The sequence below is a fragment of the Triturus cristatus genome, chromosome 8 (genome assembly GCF_964204655.1).
Source record: "Triturus cristatus chromosome 8, aTriCri1.1, whole genome shotgun sequence".
In the NCBI taxonomy this organism is placed as follows: domain Eukaryota; kingdom Metazoa; phylum Chordata; class Amphibia; order Caudata; family Salamandridae; genus Triturus; species Triturus cristatus.
Window position 1 is genome coordinate 1,353,166,733 of NC_140591.1, and position 16,936 is coordinate 1,353,183,668.

Sequence of the window (16,936 nt, forward strand, 5' to 3'; positions counted from 1 at the left end):
CTAAACCGTGCCCCCGCATGCATACAAACGAAGCGGGCGTGGGAAGGGATGTAGAAATGTAAATAAATGCTCAATCGTGCCTCCGCATGCATACCGGTGAAAAAAAGAAAAAGAGAAAAATCTCACACAGCCGACTTAAAAAAGCGGATCTCCAAAATATATATATATCCGATTTGGGCGTCCTTACCCAGAAGTGGATGGCGTTAGTGGTAGCGGATCTGTCCAAGGATAGGGGGACCCTTCTATAGCGGTGGTGTGTGCCTGATGCTGTCCAAGTGGCAGGGAGGTCAGGCCGTCAAAGAAAAGAAACTCCTCTCAGGAATCCACATGACTCTCCAGCTTCATGGAGTAAGTTTCCAGATAATTGCACGCAAGGAGCCGGAGGCACAAAGGCTTATAAACGCCCTGCCCAAGAGCGTAGCGTAACGTAGGGCCGGAAATGGCCTGATAAGTGCATATTGAAAAGGTCAAATACACCGGGAAAAAAATACAAAGGGTAACTAAATAAAATATATGCCCGAGCTTACAAAAATCCAAATCCAATCCCAGATGACAAAAGAATAAATCCAAAATCCAAAAAATCAAGAGCAACCACAAAATAAAAAGAAGTCCAAGGAATCAGGCCAAGGTCCAGAGGGACATGATAATGAGTAAACGGAAAGAGAGTAATACAGGGAACAAGGCCCTTGAGTGAGCATGCCTCAGAGTGGGCAAGGAGGTCTGAAAGGAGGACAGTCAAATGCATGGTTGGAAAAAAGTCTACCAAGACTGCGGTAAAATGGCAAGGAGGAACAACGCGGCTGCCCGGGGGAAGATTAAATGGCTTTTTCGCATGGAGTGGTTTCGTTCAAACCTTTGGTTTGCAAATTAAGGAGAAAAGTCCAAAATACCTCCCTTTTTTATGGAGTTTGGTATCATCACATCCTTTAGTTGTTCTGATTTTCTCCAGAATCGTCCATCTAAGTTGTTTGTCTGTATGTCCTGCGTCAAGCCAGTGCTGGACCAGGAGAACCGTGAGTATTCAGGTACGAATATTCGACTTGTGTTCCCCAATGCATGTTCTATCTCTCTACCAGTCTCGCCCAGATAGCAAAGGTTGTATGGGCAAAGGATACAGTATACCACATTAGAGGTCTTGCAGTTGGTCATCTTGCTAAGTTCAATAGTTTTGTGTCCAATGTCGATTTGGTCAGATGTAATGGCATTATCACATGCCTGGCATGTGCCGCATCTGTGGTTGCCTTTGATGGTATTGGCACCTGTAATGGATTTTTGCACAAAGGTATCTTCTGCCTTAGCTTTAGCTCTCACTAGAAAATGTTGTAGGTTCATCCTCCGTCTAAAGGTGAAAGTGGGTCTGGGTAGCTTGGGGATATCCTCTTCCAAGTGAGGAGATGCCATTCCGAGTATATGGCCTGTTTGATTTTTTTATCTAGATTTGAATGTCAAGTGACACAGACCAATTTCTCTTCAGTGTTGTTGCTCTTGGGGTCAAACATGGTTTCCCTGTTGTAATATCTGGCTCTTTTAAATGAATCGTGAACCAATCTTTTGGGGTATTCTCGAGCTAGAAGCTTGGGATTTATGGGTCTCTACATGTCTAACGAACTCCACGGTGTTCGTACAGTTTCTGCGCAGCCATAGAAATTAGCTAAAGGGAATGCCATCCTTCTGGCTGCGCGGGTGGATGCTGTTGTAGTGGTGCAACATATTTTTTGCGGTACGTTTGGTGTAAAGAGATACAAAAAGGTGTTGATTGTCATGCTCTATCCACATGTCTAAGAATTCGACCCTGTCCCTGCTTTTTCTGGGAATGAATCTAAGGTTGTTATCACAAAGGTTAATCCACCTAAAACATTGGTCCAGATCATCTTCTTTGCCATGCCACACAAAGAAGATATCATCAATAAACCTGTACCACGCTGGTGTATTTTTGAAGAAGGGCGCATTTTCATTATGGATGAATTGTTTTACGAAATTGCCCATGTACAGGTTTGCTATAGAGGGGGCACAGGCTGCCCCCATGCTGACCCCCTTGATCAGTTTATATAGCTCCCTATCAAATTCAAAACAGAATAATCTCTACACATTGAATAAGGAAGTTGTGATTATGTTCAATCCCAACCAAGATCAAACAGTTTTGAGACACTTCAAGTGGCTGTTGTTAAGGCACATTTGTGTATAAGGCCTTAATATCCATCATGACCAATATTTGTCCTTGATTGTTAAATGGAGTCCCTTCTATATTATAAATAATGTGGCCAGTGTCCCTAATATATGAGGGTAGAAGGCCCACCAAAGGTTTGAGAAATGCTTGAGAAATGTGTCAATGTATTTGGATAATGGTTCAGTGGCTGGGCCAATGGTTGAAACAACTGGGCGAAGAGGTGGGTCCAGTGGGTTCTTATGGGTTTTTGGAACCACATATATAACTGGGATGCGAGTGACTTTAGGGGTAACAAATTCAAATTCCTTTTGGCAGATTATGCCTTCATGTTCTGCCCTTTTGCTGATGTCAAATATTTTGATTTTGATTCTGGTCTCAGGGTCCCCCCTCACTTTGCTGTAGTACTCACATTTTTTATATGTGGGTGTTGTCAAACACGACTATCCCTCTCCCTTTGTCACAGGGTTTGATAGTAAGTTTAGGGTCATCTTTGAGTTTACAAAGTGCCATATTCTCAGACTTAGTAAGATTGGGGAATGGTAGGGGAATTAATTTGGTGATTTTATTGATTTTGATAAGGACTGCCTTTTCAAAGATTTCTACTTCAGGATCAAGGAGATCCAGACTGGGCATAAAAGTAGATTAGGTTTCAGGCCTGAAGAGTTATCCTCTTCAGGAGAGTCTCTATTCATAAAATGTTTTTTAGCCTGACCCTGCAAAAAAAGGCAAACATATCTCTGTGGAGTTCGAACATAGAGAGTCTGGTAGTGGGGACAAAAGAAAGTCCCTTTGTAACCAAGCTTTCAGTATTATGGTCAAGATTTTGAGTAGAGAGATTGAAAATAGGAATACTATAAATTTGCGCTAGTATTGCTGTCTCCTTGTTTGTATATACTGTTGAGGATGTTCCTGGTCTGTAAATTGATCTTTCTGTTGATTCTGGTATCTGGGGCAAAAGTTTGCCCTCTGGTTCCCTATAAAACAGTTGCTGGTGTTATATTGGCCTCTCCTGTTATTATAGGGGTCAATGTGGGTGGATGAACCTTCTCCCTCTGAATCCATAGTGTCAGAGAAAGTTAGGATCTTTCTACTTGTCCAAGATTGTTGATCGGTATGGGAGGTACCTTCTTTGTTGGCTGTATAATAATTCTCTGTCAGAAAGGGGTAAACTCGCTCCTGAGAAAAAAATCTAATATCTTTGCGAAGTTTTTCTGTTTTTCTTTTGATTAGATACTCGCTAACCAAATCTTATTCTAAATTAACTTCTTCTATTTTGTGTTTAGCTTCATCTAGGGGGTTGTTTTGCTTTCGTTTATCCTCAAGTTCTTCTATTTCTTTAGAGAGTATTGTTACGAGTTCTCTGGCTGATAAGAGAAACAGGATTCCCCTCTGGCCCACCCTCTCTCCTTCTTTCCCCCTGCTTCCCCTCCCCCAATCTCTCCAGCTGCAAAGTTATCCTCAACACCCCATCCCAAGTAATGGACAGCACACTCGTTTTCCCCCACGTACCAACCCGGTACCACAAAGAAACCCTCTCCCCAACTAGGTTATTCACCCCATGATCCAGTCCATTTTTGAAACAGCCCTACTTCCCTGCTCACATAGTAACCTCTCCACCATATGTTCTTCCTTCTTATCCACCACGTCCTTCTTCCCCTGCATCCTCTCCCATTAACCTGAATCCTCCCCACACCACCAAAATCTGTCTACATTCCACCCTCATGCCTGTACTGCCGTTCGACCTATTACTCACCTATGGCAACCTCTACTTTTCCCCTCCCCTTTTCTCTAACCAAGAAGAAGCATCCGCATTCTACCCTCCTGGACAATTCTTCTTATCATGCATGTCTCTGGCCCCCACACACTCACTCCACCTAGCTCACCTGCCATCTCCCTTACCTCCTCTCCTCTCCTCTCCTCACCTACCCAGCCCCTTGCCTTTCTCTTTCTCCCATCTCTCCCCTCCCCACATAACATCATCCAAACATAGCCTTCACCCTTCTCCACCTAATTTAATACACAACAAATCTATCTCTTTCAATGAATGCCCTGAGAATTATTTCTTCACCACAGCTGCATCCACACTTATTTCCAACCAACATGATTATAAACTCTCCACATAATAATCCAGTGCCCCAGCACATCTGATTTCCTCCCCCTTTGCTCTACCTCTCAAAATGAACTCCCCTCAGAACCGGTCGATCAACATAACATTCCATGCTCAGCTCTGCTCTCCTTAGAAAATAAACTAGGCCACCTCATCTATTCAATCTCCCAGCTTGTAGCTACCATCTCCCACTCTAAAATGTCTACTTTACCCGACTCCCTACTTTCAATGGTGAGTACACAATATACCAAACTCCTTATCCCGAGGATTACTCTCCTCCCCCGCTCCAAAAAGGCTACACACAACCAGTCTCAAACATAAATTTCCAATTTTCTGACTAGCTACAATGCCTCTAATTCTCGTACCTTCTCTTCTCCAGGCAACACAAATCATTGCACTATACCGATCATCTCCCTGCACCAAACTAAACACCAGCCATTTACAACCAGGCACCAACATACAGGATCTCTTCTGAAAGCCCTGATACTCCCTTCACCAAAACAGTCATATCAGAGCTGCGCTGTTTGCTTCACAACTGTAGATCTTTGCTATCACAAACACATCTTTAGTGAAAAAGCAAATAACTTCAGAAACCTCCTCGACTCTGACAAGAACGGACCTTAAAAACATTTTGACCTTATCAAAACTACCAGCAACTCTTCCCCAACCATCAAATTTGATGGCCCTCACGAGAAAGCAGCAGAATTTGCACAATTCTTTGATGAAAAAATTGAAATTGCTCGTTGACCATGTCACTCATCGTACCCCCTTGCGGACTGCAAATACAAAGTGTCCTGGTTTACAGCAGAAATCTGCAACCCAGACAGCTGGTGATCAGTCTGGATCATACTGTCTCTTTTGGGAGAGTCATCTCCTATACAGAGAGCTCAAGGTCACTGAGCCTTGTACTACCCAAGTGCTTCAGGACCTTCCAACTGGGTCTGGCTCACAACGTGTCTTTGGGAGAGCATTTGACAGGATTGTCACCCACTTCTTTTGGCCCCAAATGTGAAGGCAGCCAGAGGTACATTGTAGATCTTGCCAAGCTTGCCTGGCAAGTTTTAAGAGTTAGAGGAAGTATAAGGCTCATTTACAACCTTTCCCAGTTGTACTTACCCTCTTAAAATGGTGGTGAAGGACATTGTGGGGCCTCTGGAACCCAACACAGCCAAGTACAACAGGTACATTCTGATCTTGGTGGATGCCACCCTGTACATGGAGGCTATCCCTCTCAGGACAACGACGGTGCTCTGGCAGGCTGGGCATTAATCGGGAGCTTTTCTCACATGGGGTTCCCCAGAGAGGTGATGTCTGACCGGGGTACGATTTTCAGCTTCAAGTATATAACATACCTTACCACCCCCAAGGTAATGGGAGAGATTTAACCAAACCTTTAAGGGCACGATCAGGGGTCTGACTGAACCCACAAGCCAAAAGTGGGATGTCCTTTCACCATGACTTCTCTTTGCTTACAGGGAGATACTGTACAAGTCATAAGGGGCAGTCCCTTTGAGTTACTGTATGGGCACCCAATGAGAGGACCTGTCAGTCTGGTGAAAGAAGGCTGGGAGACATTTCCCAGGAAAACTCATCAGGATGTATTTAGCTACATGCCGGCCTTTAAAACCAGATGGCGTTCTTCAAGAAACTCGTTCAGGTGTACCTAGAAACCAGCCAGGAAGAGGTGAAATGTTGGTATGACCAGAATGCCAATGTGGTCGAGTTTCAACCTGGCCAGAAACTCTGGGTCATGGCCAAGTGGACTGGACCTTTTGAGGTGGTGATATGGCAAGAGTTATGTAACTGACCTGGTGAACTTGTGGACTCCGAGGAACCCTTTGAGGGTCCTACATGTCAACATCATGTTGATAGGTCTGGATTAAGCATGCTCTTGTTCTGCATGGACTACCGTGGGCTCAATGCCATCCCCAGGACTGATGTGCACCCCATCCAATTAGCAAGAATTAAAGAAATAGATCGAGCACTGGCTCATGACAGAAACAAAACTTCTTAAATATTGCCAGTGGGAACCTACAGAGAATAACCACTTAATGTAAAGTACTGGCATTACTCTAACAATTCAGAGAGAGGGGGTACAGAATTAAATAACAACATCCTTGACATTCAGTTTTGAGATACCTTGGCAGCTTTACTGATCATTGGCTCATTTTCAGAACACAATATCTGTTCTCACTATGTACAAAGCTAAGCTAGTCTTTTTGTAATGCTATTTATGGAGATATACAGGCACATGCATCAACCTTTTTTGCAAGCGCAAATGGTCCGATTCTCAAAAATCGGCCATTTGCACCCGCAAAAAGAGCTTTTGCGATGCATCAAAGTGTAAGGAACTCGCAATTTAAGAAATCACAATTTATTGCGATTTCTTAAATTGCGATTGTATTTAAGGAATCACTGTTTGCGATTCCTTAAACGCAATACAATAACCACTTTTAAATATCGATTTCGCTATTTGGGGCCGCAAATTACCGAGCACCTGAACGTGGTAGACGTACTCGCCGTCGGCACTACATCTACCACAGTTCCTTGGGGCAACTTGCTGGTGTGACGAGCAGAGTGCGACCAACATTTGAATAATTTATTACGGTTCCCTTGAGCCAACGGGCTGACGAGCCTTGGACCTGCACCTGCGCGCCATGAGAGGTAATTCACCTGTTTTAATTACATTTTGGCAGTCCACGCGGCACCCCTTTACACTGACCTGCTCCCTGCTGACGAGAGGCAACTACCTCGAAACACGTGTCCAGGGATGGCTAATGCATACACATACTTTTCTACATACATCGTGGCATAGGCGTACTCGCCGTCGCCACTACATCTACCACAGTTCCTTGGGGCAACTTGCTGGTGTGACGAGCAGAGTGCGACCAACTTTTGAATCATTTTGTACGGCTCCCTTGAGCCAACGGGCTGACGAGCCTCGGACCTGCACCTGCGCGCCATGAGAGGTACTTCACCTGTTTTAATTACTTTTTGGCAGTCCACGCGGCACCCCTTTACACTGACCTGCTCCCTGCTGACGAGAGGCAACTACCTCGAAACACGTGTCCAGGGATGGCTAATGCATACACATACTTTTCTACATACATCGTGGCATAGGCGTACTCGCCGTCGCCACTACATCTACCACAGTTCCTTGGGGCAACTTGCTGGTGTGACAAGCAGAGTGCGACCAACTTTTGAATCATTTATTAAGGCTCCCTTGAGCCAACGGGCTGACGAGCCTTGGACCTGCACCTGCGCGCCATGAGAGGTACTTCACCTGTTTTAATTACATTTTGGCAGTCCACGCGGCACCCCTTTACACTGACCTGCTCCCTGCTGACGAGAGGCAACTACCTCGAAACACGTGTCCAGGGATGGCTAATGCATACACATACTTTTCTACATACATCGTGGCATAGGCGTACTTGCCGTCACCACTACATCTACCACAGTTCCTTGGGGCAACTTGCTGGTGTGACGAGCAGAGTGCGAATAACTTTTGAAACATTTATTATGGCTCCCTTGAGCCAACGGGCTGACGAGCCTTGGACCTGCACCTGCGCGCCATGAGAGGTACTTCACCTGTTTTAATTACATTTTGGCAGTCCACGCGGCACCCCTTTACACTGACCTGCTCCCTGCTGATGAGAGGCAACTACCTCGAAACACGTGTCCAGGGATGGCTAATGCATACACATACTTTTCTACATACATCGTGGCATAGGCGTACTCGCCGTCGCCACTACATCTACCACAGTTCCTTGGGGCAACTTGCTGGTGTGACGAGCAGAGTGCGACCAACTTTTGAATCATTTATTACGGCTCCCTTGAGCCAACGGGCTGACGAGCCTTGGACCTGCACCTGCGCGCCATGAGAGGTACTTCACCTGTTTTAATTACATTTTGGCAGTCCACGTGGCACCCCTTTACACTGACCTGCTCCCTGCTGATGAGAGGCAACTACCTCGAAACACGTGTCCAGGGATGGCTAATGCATACACATACTTTTCTACTTACATCGTGGCATAGGCGTACTCGCCGTCGCCACTACATCTACCACAGTTCCTTGGGGCAACTTGCTGGTGTGACGAGCAGAGTGCGACCAACTTTTGAATCATTTATTACGGCTCCCTTGAGCCAACGGGCTGACGAGCCTTGGACCTGCACCTGCGCGCCATGAGAGGTACTTCACCTGTTTTAATTACATTTTGGCAGTCCACGCGGCACCCCTTTACACTGACCTGCTCCCTGCTGACGAGAGGCAACTACCCCGAAACACGTGTCCAGGGATGGCTAATGCATACACATACTTTTCTACATACATCGTGGCATAGGCGTACTCGCCGTCGCCACTACATCTACCACAGTTCCTTGGGGCAACACGCTGGTGTGACGAGCAGAGTGCGACCAACTTTTGAATCATTTATTACGGCTCCCTTGAGCCAACGGGCTGACGAGCCTTGGACCTGCACCTGCGCGCCATGAGAGGTACTTCACCTGTTTTAATTACATTTTGGCAGTCCACGCGGCACCCCTTTACACTGACCTGCTCCCTGCTGACGAGAGGCAACTACCTCGAAACACGTGTCCAGGGATGGCTAATGCATACACATACTTTTCTACATACATCGTGGCATAGGCGTACTCGCCGTCGCCACTACATCTACCACAGTTCCTTGGGGCAACTTGCTGGTGTGACGAGCAGAGTGCGACCAACTTTTGAATCATTTATTACGGCTCCCTTGAGCCAACGGGCTGACGAGCCTTGGACCTGCAACTGCGCGCCATGAGAGGTACTTCACCTGTTTTAATTACATTTTGGCAGTCCACGCGGCACCCCTTTACACTGAGCTGCTCCCTGCTGACGAGAGGCAACTACCTCGAAACACGTGTCCAGGGATGGCTAATGCATACACATACTTTTCTACATACATCGTGGCACAGGCGTACTCGCTGTCGCCACTACATCTACCACAGTTCCTTGGGGCAACTTGCTGGTGTGACGAGCAGAGTGCGACCAACTTTTGAATCATTTATTACGGCTCCCTTGAGCCAATGGGCTGACGAGCCTTGGACCTGCACCTGCGCGCCATGAGAGGTACTTCACCTGTTTTAATTACATTTTGGCAGTCCACGCGGCACCCCTTTACACTGACCTGCTCCCTGCTGACGAGAAGCAACTACCTCGAAACACGTGTCCAGGGATGGCTAATGCATACACATACTTTTCTACATACATCGTGGCATAGGCGTACTCGCCGTCACCACTACATCTACCACAGTTCCTTGGGGCAACTTGCTGGTGTGACGAGCAGAGTGCGACCAACTTTTGAATCATTTATTACGGCTCCCTTGAGCCAACGGGCTGACGAGCCTTGGACCTGCACCTGCGCGCCATGAGAGGTACTTCACCTGTTTTAATTACATTTTGGCAGTCCACGCGGCACCCCTTTACACTGACCTGCTCCCTGCTGACGAGAGGCAACTACCTCAAAACACGTGTCCAGGGATGGCTAATGCATACACATACTTTTCTACATACATCGTGGCATAGGCGTACTCGCCGTCGCCACTACATCTACCACAGTTCCTTGGGGCAACTTGCTGGTGTGACGAGCAGAGTGCGACCATCTTTTGAATCATTTATTACGGCTCCCTTGAGCCAACGGGCTGACGAGCCTTGGACCTGCACCTGCGCGCCATGAGAGGTACTTCACCTGTTTTAATTACATTTTGGCAGTCCACACGGCACCCCTTTACACTGACCTGCTCCCTGCTGACGAGAGGCAACTACCTCGAAACACGTGTCCAGGGATGGCTAATGCATACACATACTTTTCTACATACATCGTGGCATAGGCGTACTCGCCGTCGCCACTACATCTACCACAGTTCCTTGGGGCAACTTGCTGGTGTGACGAGCAGAGTGCGACCAACTTTTGAATCATTTATTACGGCTCCCTTGAGCCAACGGGCTGACGAGCCTTGGACCTGCACCTGCGCGCCATGAGAGGTACTTCACCTGTTTTAATTACATTTTGGCAGTCCACGCGGCACCCCTTTACACTGACCTGCTCCCTGCTGACGAGAGGCAACTACCTCGAAACACGTGTCCAGGGATGGCTAATGCATACACATACTTTTCTACATACATCGTGGCATAGGCGTACTCGCCGTCGCCACTACATCTACCACAGTTCCTTGGGGCAACTTGCTGGTGTGACGAGCAGAGTGCGAATAACTTTTGAAACATTTATTATGGCTCCCTTGAGCCAACGGGCTGACGAGCCTTGGACCTGCACCTGCGCGCCATGAGAGGTACTTCACCTGTTTTAATTACATTTTGGCAGTCCACGCGGCACCCCTTTACACTGACCTGCTCCCTGCTGATGAGAGGCAACTACCTCGAAACACGTGTCCAGGGATGGCTAATGCATACACATACTTTTCTACATACATCGTGGCATAGGCGTACTCGCCGTCGCCACTACATCTACCACAGTTCCTTGGGGCAACTTGCTGGTGTGACGAGCAGAGTGCGACCAACTTTTGAATCATTTATTACGGCTCCCTTGAGCCAACGGGCTGACGAGCCTTGGACCTGCACCTGCGCGCCATGAGAGGTACTTCACCTGTTTTAATTACATTTTGGCAGTCCACGTGGCACCCCTTTACACTGACCTGCTCCCTGCTGATGAGAGGCAACTACCTCGAAACACGTGTCCAGGGATGGCTAATGCATACACATACTTTTCTACTTACATCGTGGCATAGGCGTACTCGCCGTCGCCACTACATCTACCACAGTTCCTTGGGGCAACTTGCTGGTGTGACGAGCAGAGTGCGACCAACTTTTGAATCATTTATTACGGCTCCCTTGAGCCAACGGGCTGACGAGCCTTGGACCTGCACCTGCGCGCCATGAGAGGTACTTCACCTGTTTTAATTACATTTTGGCAGTCCACGCGGCACCCCTTTACACTGACCTGCTCCCTGCTGACGAGAGGCAACTACCTCGAAACACGTGTCCAGGGATGGCTAATGCATACACATACTTTTCTACATACATCGTGGCATAGGCGTACTCGCCGTCGCCACTACATCTACCACAGTTCCTTGGGGCAACACGCTGGTGTGACGAGCAGAGTGCGACCAACTTTTGAATCATTTATTACGGCTCCCTTGAGCCAACGGGCTGACGAGCCTTGGACCTGCACCTGCGCGCCATGAGAGGTACTTCACCTGTTTTAATTACATTTTGGCAGTCCACGCGGCACCCCTTTACACTGACCTGCTCCCTGCTGACGAGAGGCAACTACCTCGAAACACGTGTCCAGGGATGGCTAATGCATACACATACTTTTCTACATACATCGTGGCATAGGCGTACTCGCCGTCGCCACTACATCTACCACAGTTCCTTGGGGCAACTTGCTGGTGTGACGAGCAGAGTGCGACCAACTTTTGAATCATTTATTACGGCTCCCTTGAGCCAACGGGCTGACGAGCCTTGGACCTGCAACTGCGCGCCATGAGAGGTACTTCACCTGTTTTAATTACATTTTGGCAGTCCACGCGGCACCCCTTTACACTGACCTGCTCCCTGCTGATGAGAGGCAACTACCTCGAAACACGTGTCCAGGGATGGCTAATGCATACACATACTTTTCTACATACATCGTGGCACAGGCGTACTCGCTGTCGCCACTACATCTACCACAGTTCCTTGGGGCAACTTGCTGGTGTGACGAGCAGAGTGCGACCAACTTTTGAATCATTTATTACGGCTCCCTTGAGCCAATGGGCTGACGAGCCTTGGACCTGCACCTGCGCGCCATGAGAGGTACTTCACCTGTTTTAATTACATTTTGGCAGTCCACGCGGCACCCCTTTACACTGACCTGCTCCCTGCTGACGAGAAGCAACTACCTCGAAACACGTGTCCAGGGATGGCTAATGCATACACATACTTTTCTACATACATCGTGGCATAGGCGTACTCGCCGTCGCCACTACATCTACCACAGTTCCTTGGGGCAACTTGCTGGTGTGACGAGCAGAGTGCGACCAACTTTTGAATCATTTATTACGGCTCCCTTGAGCCAACGGGCTGACGAGCCTTGGACCTGCACCTGCGCGCCATGAGAGGTACTTCACCTGTTTTAATTACATTTTGGCAGTCCACGCGGCACCCCTTTACACTGACCTGCTCCCTGCTGACGAGAGGCAACTACCCCGAAACACGTGTCCAGGGATGGCTAATGCATACACATACTTTTCTACATACATCGTGGCATAGGCGTACTCGCCGTCGCCACTACATCTACCACAGTTCCTTGGGGCAACACGCTGGTGTGACGAGCAGAGTGCGACCAACTTTTGAATCATTTATTACGGCTCCCTTGAGCCAACGGGCTGACGAGCCTTGGACCTGCACCTGCGCGCCATGAGAGGTACTTCACCTGTTTTAATTACATTTTGGCAGTCCACGCGGCACCCCTTTACACTGACCTGCTCCCTGCTGACGAGAGGCAACTACCTCGAAACACGTGTCCAGGGATGGCTAATGCATACACATACTTTTCTACATACATCGTGGCATAGGCGTACTCGCCGTCGCCACTACATCTACCACAGTTCCTTGGGGCAACTTGCTGGTGTGACGAGCAGAGTGCGACCAACTTTTGAATCATTTATTACGGCTCCCTTGAGCCAACGGGCTGACGAGCCTTGGACCTGCAACTGCGCGCCATGAGAGGTACTTCACCTGTTTTAATTACATTTTGGCAGTCCACGCGGCACCCCTTTACACTGAGCTGCTCCCTGCTGACGAGAGGCAACTACCTCGAAACACGTGTCCAGGGATGGCTAATGCATACACATACTTTTCTACATACATCGTGGCACAGGCGTACTCGCTGTCGCCACTACATCTACCACAGTTCCTTGGGGCAACTTGCTGGTGTGACGAGCAGAGTGCGACCAACTTTTGAATCATTTATTACGGCTCCCTTGAGCCAATGGGCTGACGAGCCTTGGACCTGCACCTGCGCGCCATGAGAGGTACTTCACCTGTTTTAATTACATTTTGGCAGTCCACGCGGCACCCCTTTACACTGACCTGCTCCCTGCTGACGAGAAGCAACTACCTCGAAACACGTGTCCAGGGATGGCTAATGCATACACATACTTTTCTACATACATCGTGGCATAGGCGTACTCGCCGTCACCACTACATCTACCACAGTTCCTTGGGGCAACTTGCTGGTGTGACGAGCAGAGTGCGACCAACTTTTGAATCATTTATTACGGCTCCCTTGAGCCAACGGGCTGACGAGCCTTGGACCTGCACCTGCGCGCCATGAGAGGTACTTCACCTGTTTTAATTACATTTTGGCAGTCCACGCGGCACCCCTTTACACTGACCTGCTCCCTGCTGACGAGAGGCAACTACCTCAAAACACGTGTCCAGGGATGGCTAATGCATACACATACTTTTCTACATACATCGTGGCATAGGCGTACTCGCCGTCGCCACTACATCTACCACAGTTCCTTGGGGCAACTTGCTGGTGTGACGAGCAGAGTGCGACCATCTTTTGAATCATTTATTACGGCTCCCTTGAGCCAACGGGCTGACGAGCCTTGGACCTGCACCTGCGCGCCATGAGAGGTACTTCACCTGTTTTAATTACATTTTGGCAGTCCACGCGGCACCCCTTTACACTGACCTGCTCCCTGCTGACGAGAGGCAACTACCTCGAAACACGTGTCCAGGGATGGCTAATGCATACACATACTTTTCTACATACATCGTGGCATAGGCGTACTCGCCGTCGCCACTACATCTACCACAGTTCCTTGGGGCAACTTGCTGGTGTGACGAGCAGAGTGCGACCAACTTTTGAATCATTTATTACGGCTCCCTTGAGCCAACGGGCTGACGAGCCTTGGACCTGCACCTGCGCGCCATGAGAGGTACTTCACCTGTTTTAATTACATTTTGGCAGTCCACGCGGCACCCCTTTACACTGACCTGCTCCCTGCTGACGAGAGGCAACTACCTCGAAACACGTGTCCAGGGATGGCTAATGCATACACATACTTTTCTACATACATCGTGGCATAGGCGTACTCGCCGTCGCCACTACATCTACCACAGTTCCTTGGGGCAACTTGCTGGTGTGACGAGCAGAGTGCGAATAACTTTTGAAACATTTATTATGGCTCCCTTGAGCCAACGGGCTGACGAGCCTTGGACCTGCACCTGCGCGCCATGAGAGGTACTTCACCTGTTTTAATTACATTTTGGCAGTCCACGCGGCACCCCTTTACACTGACCTGCTCCCTGCTGATGAGAGGCAACTACCTCGAAACACGTGTCCAGGGATGGCTAATGCATACACATACTTTTCTACATACATCGTGGCATAGGCGTACTCGCCGTCGCCACTACATCTACCACAGTTCCTTGGGGCAACTTGCTGGTGTGACGAGCAGAGTGCGACCAACTTTTGAATCATTTATTACGGCTCCCTTGAGCCAACGGGCTGACGAGCCTTGGACCTGCACCTGCGCGCCATGAGAGGTACTTCACCTGTTTTAATTACATTTTGGCAGTCCACGCGGCACCCCTTTACACTGACCTGCTCCCTGCTGACGAGAGGCAACTACCTCGAAACACGTGTCCAGGGATGGCTAATGCATACACATACTTTTCTACATACATCGTGGCATAGGCGTACTCGCCGTCGCCACTACATCTACCACAGTTCCTTGGGGCAACACGCTGGTGTGACGAGCAGAGTGCGACCAACTTTTGAATCATTTATTACGGCTCCCTTGAGCCAACGGGCTGAGGAGCCTTGGACCTGCACCTGCGCGCCATGAGAGGTACTTCACCTGTTTTAATTACATTTTGGCAGTCCACGCGGCACCCCTTTACACTGACCTGCTCCCTGCTGACGAGAGGCAACTACCTCGAAACACGTGTCCAGGGATGGCTAATGCATACACATACTTTTCTACATACATCGTGGCATAGGCGTACTCGCCGTCGCCACTACATCTACCACAGTTCCTTGGGGCAACTTGCTGGTGTGACGAGCAGAGTGCGACCAACTTTTGAATCATTTATTACGGCTCCCTTGAGCCAACGGGCTGACGAGCCTTGGACCTGCAACTGCGCGCCATGAGAGGTACTTCACCTGTTTTAATTACATTTTGGCAGTCCACGCGGCACCCCTTTACACTGACCTGCTCCCTGCTGATGAGAGGCAACTACCTCGAAACACGTGTCCAGGGATGGCTAATGCATACACATACTTTTCTACATACATCGTGGCACAGGCGTACTCGCTGTCGCCACTACATCTACCACAGTTCCTTGGGGCAACTTGCTGGTGTGACGAGCAGAGTGCGACCAACTTTTGAATCATTTATTACGGCTCCCTTGAGCCAATGGGCTGACGAGCCTTGGACCTGCACCTGCGCGCCATGAGAGGTACTTCACCTGTTTTAATTACATTTTGGCAGTCCACGCGGCACCCCTTTACACTGACCTGCTCCCTGCTGACGAGAAGCAACTACCTCGAAACACGTGTCCAGGGATGGCTAATGCATACACATACTTTTCTACATACATCGTGGCATAGGCGTACTCGCCGTCGCCACTACATCTACCACAGTTCCTTGGGGCAACTTGCTGGTGTGACGAGCAGAGTGCGACCAACTTTTGAATCATTTATTACGGCTCCCTTGAGCCAACGGGCTGACGAGCCTTGGACCTGCACCTGCGCGCCATGAGAGGTACTTCACCTGTTTTAATTACATTTTGGCAGTCCACGCGGCACCCCTTTACACTGACCTGCTCCCTGCTGACGAGAGGCAACTACCTCAAAACACGTGTCCAGGGATGGCTAATGCATACACATACTTTTCTACATACATCGTGGCATAGGCGTACTCGCCGTCGCCACTACATCTACCACAGTTCCTTGGGGCAACTTGCTGGTGTGACGAGCAGAGTGCGACCAACTTTTGAATCATTTATTACGGCTCCCTTGAGCCAACGGGCTGACGAGCCTTGGACCTGCACCTTCGCGCCATGAGAGGTACTTCACCTGTTTTAATTACATTTTGGCAGTCCACACGGCACCCCTTTACACTGACCTGCTCCCTGCTGACGAGAGGCAACTACCTCGAAACACGTGTCCAGGGATGGCTAATGCATACACATACTTTTCTACATACATCGTGGCATAGGCGTACTCGCCGTCGCCACTACATCTACCACAGTTCCTTGGGGCAACTTGCTGGTGTGACGAGCAGAGTGCGACCAACTTTTGAATCATTTATTACGGCTCCCTTGAGCCAACGGGCTGACGAGCCTTGGACCTGCACCTGCGCGCCATGAGAGGTACTTCACCTGTTTTAATTACATTTTGGCAGTCCACGCGGCACCCCTTTACACTGACCTGCTCCCTGCTGACGAGAGGCAACTACCTCGAAACACGTGTCCAGGGATGGCTAATGCATACACATACTTTTCTACATACATCGTGGCATAGGCGTACTCGCCGTCGCCACTACATCTACCACAGTTCCTTGGGGCAACTTGCTGGTGTGACGAGCAGAGTTCGACCAACTTTTGAATC